Source organism: Chrysochloris asiatica, unplaced genomic scaffold (genome assembly GCF_000296735.1).
Source record: "Chrysochloris asiatica unplaced genomic scaffold, ChrAsi1.0 scaffold00154, whole genome shotgun sequence".
In the NCBI taxonomy this organism is placed as follows: Eukaryota; Metazoa; Chordata; class Mammalia; order Afrosoricida; family Chrysochloridae; genus Chrysochloris; species Chrysochloris asiatica.
In genome coordinates this window covers 3,078,533-3,088,599 of record NW_006408672.1, presented here as the reverse complement: position 1 = coordinate 3,088,599, position 10,067 = coordinate 3,078,533, and the positions used below count along the sequence as shown (strand labels likewise).

General features: G+C 45.2%; 1 protein-coding gene across 1 annotated transcript in view; it reads left to right on the top strand.

Annotated features, from left to right (window-relative positions):
- Positions 1-10,067, top strand: part of UMODL1 (uromodulin-like 1) — an 87,761-nt gene that overhangs the window by 23,024 nt on the left and 54,670 nt on the right. The gene's annotated exons all lie outside the window — the stretch shown is intronic.

The window sequence follows — 10,067 nt, the reverse complement described above, 5'->3', positions numbered from 1 at the left end:
ATGTCATTTGATTTCTTGACTGCTGCTTCCATGAGTGTTGATGGTTGATCTGAGCAAAATGAAGTCTTTGACAAATTCCATCTTTTCTCCATTTATATGGATGCTGTTTATTGGTATATAAGTAGGATGCTTTTATGATTTAGTGTTCAAATCGGGACACTTTTGAGTATGAAAAGGGCATAATTTATACTTACTCTAGGACAACAGGGATAACCTAGGACTGCTCCTGAGATTGTATGGTCAACCTACATAGCCAAAGAATGTCTGGGTGCTGTGTGGAAATATAGAGAATGGCGTGCCTAGCTCTGTTGAAGTTGGGACAAAGATGTATGTGAGGGTGGGCTGCCAGGTGTATAACCGGAACATAAAGTGATTATGGAGGTGCCAGGTATATGTCTTGGGTGTATGTGATTGGCCTCTTCCTTCAATGAACTTGTAATAAGAAATAACTGTGCAATTTCAAGTTTAGAAAAGCACTGTGCAGATGATAAACAGAGTGCTGGAGTCTAGGGTGATAGCAAGCCATTAGAAGTAGATTCAAGCTACACTTTGGAGAGTGAATCTATAGCATTCATTAGAAGAGAAGAGGAGGGAAATCAAAGCAGAATCCTGATGTCTTGGTTCAACAATTGAATAGATGGTGGTTCCATAGAGTGAATGGGGAAGACTAGAATAAATAACATATACTGTTATAATTGTTCTTATTTGAAAATCAATCATTGAAATTAAGGTGGAGTTCAAATTAATTGACAATGTCAAGATGTAAATTGACTTGGACTCTTGATGCTGGAACTCATGGGCGCGCTGTGCTTCATATGCAAAGGAGATGGCAATCAGCATACATAGATAGCAATTAAACTGTGGGCTTGGTGAGTGAGCGAAAGAGGGCCTGGGGGATGGCTGAGAAATCCTAGTAATATTGAATGTTATTGCACGATCGATAGCAATAGTAATATGTTTCAGTCCATGTATGGACTGCCAGAAGAAGGAACACATTTATATTGGAGGAAGGACAGCCAGAATGCTCCTTGTAAATGAGACTGACGAGACTTCATCTTGCTTACTTTGGACACTCATTGGGAAAGACTAATCGCTAGAAAGGGACATCATATGTGGTAAGAGAAAGGGTCAGCAAGTATGGGCTCAACTATATCAGTGGTTCTGAGGCTGGCACAGGACTAGGCAATGTATCATTCTATTATGCAGCGTTCACCATGAGCCAGGGTGAATTAACAGCAACCAACAGCAACAGAGGAGAGGTTTGCTAAAGGGGTGATTTGTGTCCAGCAGCATCACAGGAGAAGGGGAGTTCAAGAGATCAAGACAGGGGCTTCAGGAGGGCAAGAGCAGTGAACTGTGTGTAGAGCTGAGTACTGACGAGTCATAGGAATGCAGGAAAGTGGTCCTCCAAAGTTTAGAGTCCATGTGATCTTTTGGAAGCATGGTGAGCAGATGCTCTGGATTCAGCTGGGAGGCATGGACAATGTAGGTAACTGCTCATAAAAGTTTTACTGTGATGAGGTGTTGAGCAATACATATGCTTAAATGTCACTCATTTTTAAAGAGACCCTCCCAGAAGTGCATTCCTTTCCAGGTTCGAATTTGTGTGTGGATGGGAGACCCCCTGAGTAATTCCCTCAGCTCTTAGAACTCAGCTCCAGGTGCCTCCTCTGGGAAGTGGCCCTTGAACACTCCTCTTTCCATTTCCTCCCCTTAGGGTTCCTGCAGCAACAGATAAAGGTCACTTCAGTGGTCTGCATGTGCTGAGGGAGGGATGGTGGCCTGTAGATGGCCAGATTGTCTGATGATGGGTTCAGGCTGCTGGGAGTGGAGAGTTGTCTAATACCAATGGGAGAAATCTGTTGTTATGAACCAATTAACCAGTTGCCATCAAGTTGAATCCAACTTGAGATGATCCCATGTGTGTTAGAGGAGAACTGAGCTCCACAGACTTTTCAGTGGCTGATTTTTTTCAGAAGCAGATCATCATGCCTTTCTTCTGACGTACCTCTGCATGAACTTGGATCTCCAACCTTTTAGTTATTAGTCTAGAATGTTAATCATTTGTGCCATCCAGGAACTCCAGCTGGGATGAATGAGGAGGATTTCAGTTGGCGAGGTGGAGCAGAAGATGAGCAGATGGAACCTTCAGCTTTGACAGATGGTGATGTTGACCTTCAAGGTGGGTTCACTTGACTGCTGTTGGTGAGGGTCACTTGCTCAGTATACATTTTAATGAGTACCTACTATGAGTCCTGGTGTGGAGCTGTAGGATAAACACTTGATCACAAGGTCGGTGGTTCAAACTCACTAGCCACTCCTCGGAAACCCTATGCAGGGTCTCTAGGAGTAGGATACAACTTGACATCACTTAATGAAAACAATGATGCAGTCCTACATTGGGGGTTCTGCAGTGCTCAAGAGCCCATACTCCTGGGGAATTCACATATCATGCAGGCAAGAAAATGAGGAGACCTTGTTTAGGAGAGTTAGAGAGTGGGCCTGGGTGTGCTGTCTGAGGTACAGTGATCAGGCAGGGCCTTTGGATGGAGACTAAATGGAGTGAGACAGTGAGGCCATGTGATGGAAGGACAGCTGAGGGAGACAAAATAGCGCCCAGAGACAGTCACGGTCTAATTCCAGGAAATTGTGACCGTGCCACCTTATAGGACAGAAAGGTCTCTGTAGAGGTGATTCAATGAATGACCTTGTGATAGAGAATTATTATGGAGTACCCAGGTGGGCCCAGTCTAATGACATGGGTTCCTAGGAGAGGGCAGCAGGAGACTCAGGGTCAGAGAAAAAAGATGCAATGTTGGAAGCAGAGGCCAGACAGAGGGGATAAGATACTACATTGCTTGTCTTGAAGGTGGAGGAGGCACCATGAGTGAAGGAGTGAAGGTAGTCTCTAGAAGCTAGAAAAGATAAGGCGGTGATTGTCTCCCAGAGCCTTCAGAAGGAACACAGTCCCGTCGATATCTTGGTTTTAGACTACGACCTCTAGAACTACAGGAGAATAAATCAGTGTTGTTTTAAGCCACAGAAGTGTGTGGGGATGTTACAGCAGCCATAGGCTATAGGAAGTCTGTTCAAGGTCCTACGGGTGGAGTGTACTCCTTGTGATCCACGAAACAGGCATCCAAGACAAAGATGTACAGTGCAGCAGACTCATGGTATTCACAACTTTTTATTTTAGAGAAGTGTAATCAAATATTAAAAAATAGAAGAGTATAAAGATTATGGAGTCCTGGTGCGGAGCTGTAGGATAAGCACTGGACTGCAAGGTCAGTTTGAACCACAAGCTGGTGCTTCAAACCCACAAGCCCCGCCTTGGAAACCCTATACAGGGTCGCTATGAGTCAGAGTTGACTTAGCAGCATTTAACAACAACAACAACATAATGATTATGATGATCATACACACACGGCCCACGACTTAGTTTCCATTCTTGTCCCCTGATGGCCCCTTTTGCTTCATCTCTATCTCTATCCGTTCTTCCCTCCCTCATTCCACGTATTTGCTGTTGTTGTTTAAGCAAATCCCCCTCGTCTTACTGCTTTGCCTGTAACAATCTCAGGATGCACCTCGAAGAGATACGAGATCTTTCACCCTTTATCCAGTTACCAGTTGCTATGGAATCCACTCGTTGACCTGATGTGGGTCAGACTAGAGCTGTATTCCACTAGGGTTTCAAAAATAGATCACTGTGCCTTTCTTCTGACGCACATCTGGAGGGACTGAAACCTCCCACCATTCAGTTAACAGCTGAACACATTAACTGTTGTTTGTGAGAGGGAATATACTATGATATGTTTATTGTTGCTAGCTGCTATTGTGTAGAGTGGAGTGAAATGCTGCCTACGCCATTGCGATCTGTAGTGTTTTCACTACCTGATTTCTGGCAGTAGATCATTGGGACTTTCTTCCTAGTCTATCTTAGTCTGGAAACTCCGCTGAAATCTGTTTAGCATGATAGCAGCATGCAAGTCCCTACAGTGGATGGTGACTGCACCAAGGTGCATTGGCTGGGAATTGGGCCTGGGTCTCCTGCATAGAAGACAAGAATTCTATCACCACTGAGCCCTGATGAATTTTGTTGTTGTTGTTAACTGCCATTGAGTAGGTTCTGGCTCATAGCTTCCCTGTGTAGGGTTTCTGCGGAGTAGCCGGTGGACTTGAACTGCCAACCTTTAGGTTAGAGTCCAGTGCTGACCCTATAGTGCCAAACTAGGACCCCTGGTGTGTTTAAGTCCCTGTGATTTTGGATTTTCTAGTAGAGGAAGAAATAGCTCACAAGTCTAACTGGCATGAGCCAGACTAGAAGCAGGGACCAGTCATGAGCCTATCCCAGAAGTCCAGGCAGGAGACCAGAAGGCTGGTGTTGGGGCTGCATTTCCCAACAGACAAGAGCCTCTTGGACAGGGGTCAACAATGGCACAGGCAGTACCAAGGACATGGGCACAACTGTAGTACCAGCTGTAGGGGACAGCAGGACCACACTGGACTTCTATTGACAGTTTCCAAGACAACGGAAGAGCTGCCTTCCCACTAGCGTTCCTAGGTTACATAAGGGCAGGATTGTGACCGACTTGGTACCCTAGACTGCCCACACAGATGATCCTGTTTGGTCACTAAGTGTTTGTCTTTCATCATTCTGAAATTTGATCTAGTGCTTTAACCACATTTTGACATCAATGGAGAGAGACAAGTTACCCAGTCTCACTGCCCCAGAAAATCAGCTGTTCACATGTTTTCCATGTTCCCTCCTAGGATCCATCCATACGGAGACATGTTTTTTATCTTTTTAAAGTCCCGCTATACATGTAACTTTGGAGTCCTGGTGTGGTGCTGTGGGTTAATGTGCCAGATGGCAAAGCCGTTTGAACTACAAGGTCAGCAGTTCAAGCTCACCAGCTGCTCCTTTGAAATACTGTACAGGGTCGCAATGAGTTGGAACCGATTCGATGGCACTTAGCAACAACAACAACATACATGTAACATTAAGGAGCTCTGGTAGCGTAGTGGTTGAGAATCAGGCTGCTAACCTCAGGATCAGCAGTTCGAAGCTACCATCTGTTCCACGGGAGAAAGATGAGGCTTTTTGCTCTCATAAAGATTTACAGCCTTGGAAACCCTGTACAGGGTCACTATGAGTCAGAACCAACTTCACGGCACACTACCACCACCACCACCAATGATTTACAGCCTTGGAAACCCAGTACATGGTCACTGTGAGTCAGAACTGACTCCACAGGATATACCACCGCCACCACCAACCACACCTGCAACTTTATATTATATCATATCCAAGAAGCAACTTACTTTTCATTGTTATAATTTTCAATGGTTGGATAATAATCATGTTCTGTAGCAATTTTCAGTCTGTAGCTGTTTTCTTCATATGGGCATTTAGGCTGTTTCTAACATTCTGCTATGAAAACTAGAACTTTAATTAACATCTTAAGTGGTTACAGGGGGTATTGTTATCCTGACTTGGAGTTAATTAATAATTTGATTCATATATTCTTTTCCTTGAAAAGAAGGCAACAGGGAAGACCCACTCTTCTTCATAATAATACCATAGCTACGAGTTACTTAGTTGAACCAAGCTCAGCTGTAAGCACTTTAGCAGCATTAACTCATTTAATTCTTGGAACAGCCCTCTCAAAGTTGTACTCACTTTACAGGAGAGGAAATGGAGACTAGGGAAGGTCACTCACTGGCAAAGGGCCCATAGGTGGTCAAGTGTAGATCCAGCCTGTGAACTTCTCCCTGCTGTTGCTGTCCCGAGGCCATCTTCCCTACAGCACTCCGACTGGAGGGTATCCATGTGGGTTTGGAGGGCCTATTCCTCTCAGGCTTTGGACATATTATCAGGAGGGACTAGTCCCTGGAGAAGGACAGCATGCTTGGTAAAGTGGAGGGTCAGTGAAAATAAGAAAGCCCCCCCCACCTCCCCATTGAGATGGACTGGCACAGTGGCAGCAGCAATGGGCTCAAACATAGCAATGATTGTGAGGATGGAGCGGGACCAGGAGGTACTTTGTTCTAATGTGCACAGAGTCACTATGAGTCGGAGCCAACTCAACGGCACCTAACCAGAACACCATCCCTGAGTGGTGCAAATGGTTAAGCACTGAACTACTAACCAAAAGGTTGGGGTTCGAGCCCACCCAGAAATATCTCAGAAGTAGGGGCTGTTGATTTGCAACCAAAAGTTCACAGCTCTGAAAATCTTATAAAATATCCAGTTCAATGCCATCAAGTTGATTGTGATTCACGGTGACCCTTTAGGGCAGAGTAGAACTGCTCCCTAGGCTTCCCGAGACTGTAAATCTGTACGGGAGCAGACAGCCTCCTCTTTTCTCCCACAGAGTGGCTGGTTGGTTTGAAGTGCTGAACTTGCAGCTCAATTCACTAAGCCACCAGGGCTCCTGAAAATCCTACAAGATGGTTCTACTCTGCATTCTTGGTATCAACACACATCAGAATGGACTCACAGCAACTGACAACAGCAATCTCCTAATCCTGGTGGCATCACATTACACTCCTCCTCCCTGTGTGTGTCCAGTGAATGGTGCCACTAGAGCTAGCCCGCTAATGACCCTGCCCTCTCCTCCCTCCATCAGTGCACTGACTTTTTTTTTTTAGGTTTTTATTGTGAATTATGTGATAGTTTACATGGGAGAACATTAGCTTTACATTCATCCTATCATATATCATTTCACTGCCATGATTACAATCCCCTCCACGCATCCTCAACAACCAAAGGGTACACACCTCTAGCCTGCCCCTCAGTTATCAACACACAGCCCCTTTCCCTCTCTGGGTTTAGAGTCCCCAGCTGCTCCATTTCTCCACATCATTGTCTCTGCCTCCATCTTTGGCGTCACTGTTTCTCTGGGTAGGGTCCCACACTCCTCTCTTCTCCCTTGATGGTCCCAGGAACCTCTGCTCCTGGACTGCAAAGTCAACCACTCCCCTCCTTTTGCTACAACATGTCTACCTTTACATTTCCAACCCTCACAGTCAGTCCTGAGAGCAATTATTCACTATTGTACCACAAGAGTCCTATCCCCATCTCCTTTTATCCACCTCGCCCAGACAGATTGGATACTACTCAGTGGAGATTCTACCTTCCTTCACGCCCTCTGGGTCTAGGCTTCCTCTTGAAACCTCTGCCTTCTGCCTATAACTGATTGAAATACCTAAAATGGGGCTACAACTTGCCCAGTGAAGGAGCCTTCCTGTGGAGCCTTTGCATTGCATAAGACCACAGGTGGAATCCTGAAACCCATCCAGAATCTTCTGAAATGGGAAATCTCCACTTGAAAGGACAAGCAGACCAGCCTGGAGCAGCTAAAGCAGAAGATACTTCTTGAAAGTGAGACTGACAGGAAAAATACAAAACAGTAACAGCAGTCTGACTGTAAACAGTACTTCTTGCCTTTGTAGCCCCCTACCCCCATTTTGGGCAGCCAATGTCCAAGTTGCCCATCCTTGTCTACTCTGTTTATGGAGGTTGTGGGAATGATCCTTGCTGTAAAGATTTGTTCCCTCGTTTGAGCTACTGCATCCATAGGTATAGGTCGAGTTCATCCAATTGTATCAGATTACTTGTTTTTCCTCTTCTTTCTTCTTCTAGTTGAGTTCTGATCCTCCAGTCATTGAAACCAAGTCAAGTGGGTATTAACTGAAAATGTGGGTGTTCTTGTGCATATCCCCTCACTTCTTATCGGCTGGACGCTTCACTGTCCACTCTAGTCCTCTGTAGCTATGTCACTGACTCTGGGCCCAGGAGTCCCCAGGTCTTGCCATACTGCTGGCCAACCAGGTCTCCACCCAGGTTCACAGGAGTCTATTGAACGTGGTTGGACTTAGCTCACAGCTTCATTGCTATTTTTCCCTTACTTCCCCTTATCGGTGACCAACGTGGTCACCAGTCACACTGCATACCTGCTCGTGTATTCCCGTTGAGTCTTAGTCTTGGAAGGGGATTTGCCCTGAGGGGACCCGACCACTTGCCTTGATGGCTCCTGGGTGACCAACTTGCTTGTTCTTGTAGTAATCAGTTGGACTTCTGTTACTGTTTTGTATTTTTCCTGTCAGTCTTTCTTTCAAGAAGTATCTTCTCTTCTATCTGCTCCAGGCTGGTCTGCTTGTCCTTTCAAGTGGAGATTTCCCATTTCAGAAGATTCTGGATGGGTTTCAAGATTCCACCTATGGTCTTATGCAATGCAAAGGCTCCACAGGAAGGCTCCTTCACTGGCAAGTTGTAGCCCCATTTTAGGTATTTCAATCAGATATAGGCAGAAGGTAGACTTGCAAGCTTTCTATGGTGATATTTCTGGCTATTCCTTTTTCTCCCTCTCAGGTGTCTATTTTACAATGATATGCAAGGGAAACCAAGATTCAAAAGACAGCCAAGGATCTTAACATATATCCCCTCTGGTAACCATTCAAATCTTGCCTCAATCCTTGTATCCCAGAGCCCTTGGGTTGAGTTTTGACTTGGGTTGAGTTTGAGAGTCGCTGTTATTTTTAAATGCCTCATAACAATCTTGTATAAGGTTTCCAAGGATCAGCTGGTGGGTGTGAACTGCCAATTTTGTAGTTAGCAGTCCAGTACCATGCCAGGACTCCAGTTTGAGAGTAATAGACCTATTTTCTTTCGTATTCCAGAATGAGATCAGTAAGATTCAAAGTTTGAGGTAGTTCTTGCTCTCCTGTGGGCAGATGCTGAGAAGTGTGGAGAGCTGGACTGGTTTCAACACCACACATGCATGGCAAAGAAGTGTAGAGTTAGTCCTTTCCTACCAAAATGGTCTACCTTTCATCAGAAGAAAATTCCATGAGGTGAAGGACCATTTCTCTGGTTCACTGCCCAAATCAATTGCACTGTGTGTCAGATTCCATGTGTGTCAAAGTAGAACTGGGCTCACAGGGTTTTCAGTGGCTGCAGAAGCAGATGGCCAGGCCTTTATTCCAAGATGGTTCTTTCTAGGTGGGCTTGAACCACCAAACATTCAGTTAGCAGCTGAATGTGTTCACCATTTGTACCACCTAGGGGCTTCAGTGAGTCCCTAGTGCCAAACAAACTATAGGTAGCCAACAAGTGTTGTTGTTAAGTGCTGTCGAGTCAGTTCTGACTCATAGTGACCCTGTGTAGGGTTTCTGAGGAGCAACAGGTGAATTTGAACTGCCGACCTTGTAGTTCAAACTGACCTTGCAGTCCAGTGCTTATCCTACAGAACCACACCAGGACTCTAGCCAACAAATAGATGTTGAATAAATAAATGAAAAAAGGATGTTTGTGTGGTGGTTGCCCCTGTGATCTCCAAAGAAAAGCAGCAGCCCTGGTCAAAAATAAAACACAACAAAATATAAAGGTCCCTGGGTGGTATAAATGGTTTGCTCTTGACTGTTAACCTAAAGGTTGGTGGTTCAAACCCACCCAGTGATGACTTGAAAGAAAGATCTGGCTATCTGCTGTCTTAAAGATCTTAGCCTAGAAAACCCTATGGAGCAGTAGTACTTTGTAACACATGGATTCAAACTCTACGTTGTTGTTGTCGGTTCTGACTCATAGTGACCCTGTTTAGGGTACCTGAGGAGTGGCTGGTGAACTTGAACTGCTGACCTTGCTGTTCAAACCAACTTTGCAGTCCAGCACATTAACCCACAGCGCCACACCAGGAGTCTTCAAACTCTACAGCAATGGTTAATATGGCAACTTGTAACCATTGAGCCCTATGCCTCCCATGTACAAATGCACACACAGTTTTACAACTCCACTCGTGGTCTCCAGTGAGAGAATCCTGTCCCTTCAATAAAGCCATAGGATGGAACATAGTCATTCTTAGCCAGTCAGTAAATCGGAAAAATATTAGACCTCATCTACATTTAGGAATGTTGTCAGCCAGCTCTGGACATGCTACCCTGCTTAGGGAGCTGCAAGATCCCTTTAAGATAAAGGGCTGCCTGACAGCTAAATGCAAACAGGGAATGCTATGATCCCCTGAATTCAGGAGTGACTGCTGACCTTACAGTTCAAGCTGACTTTGCAG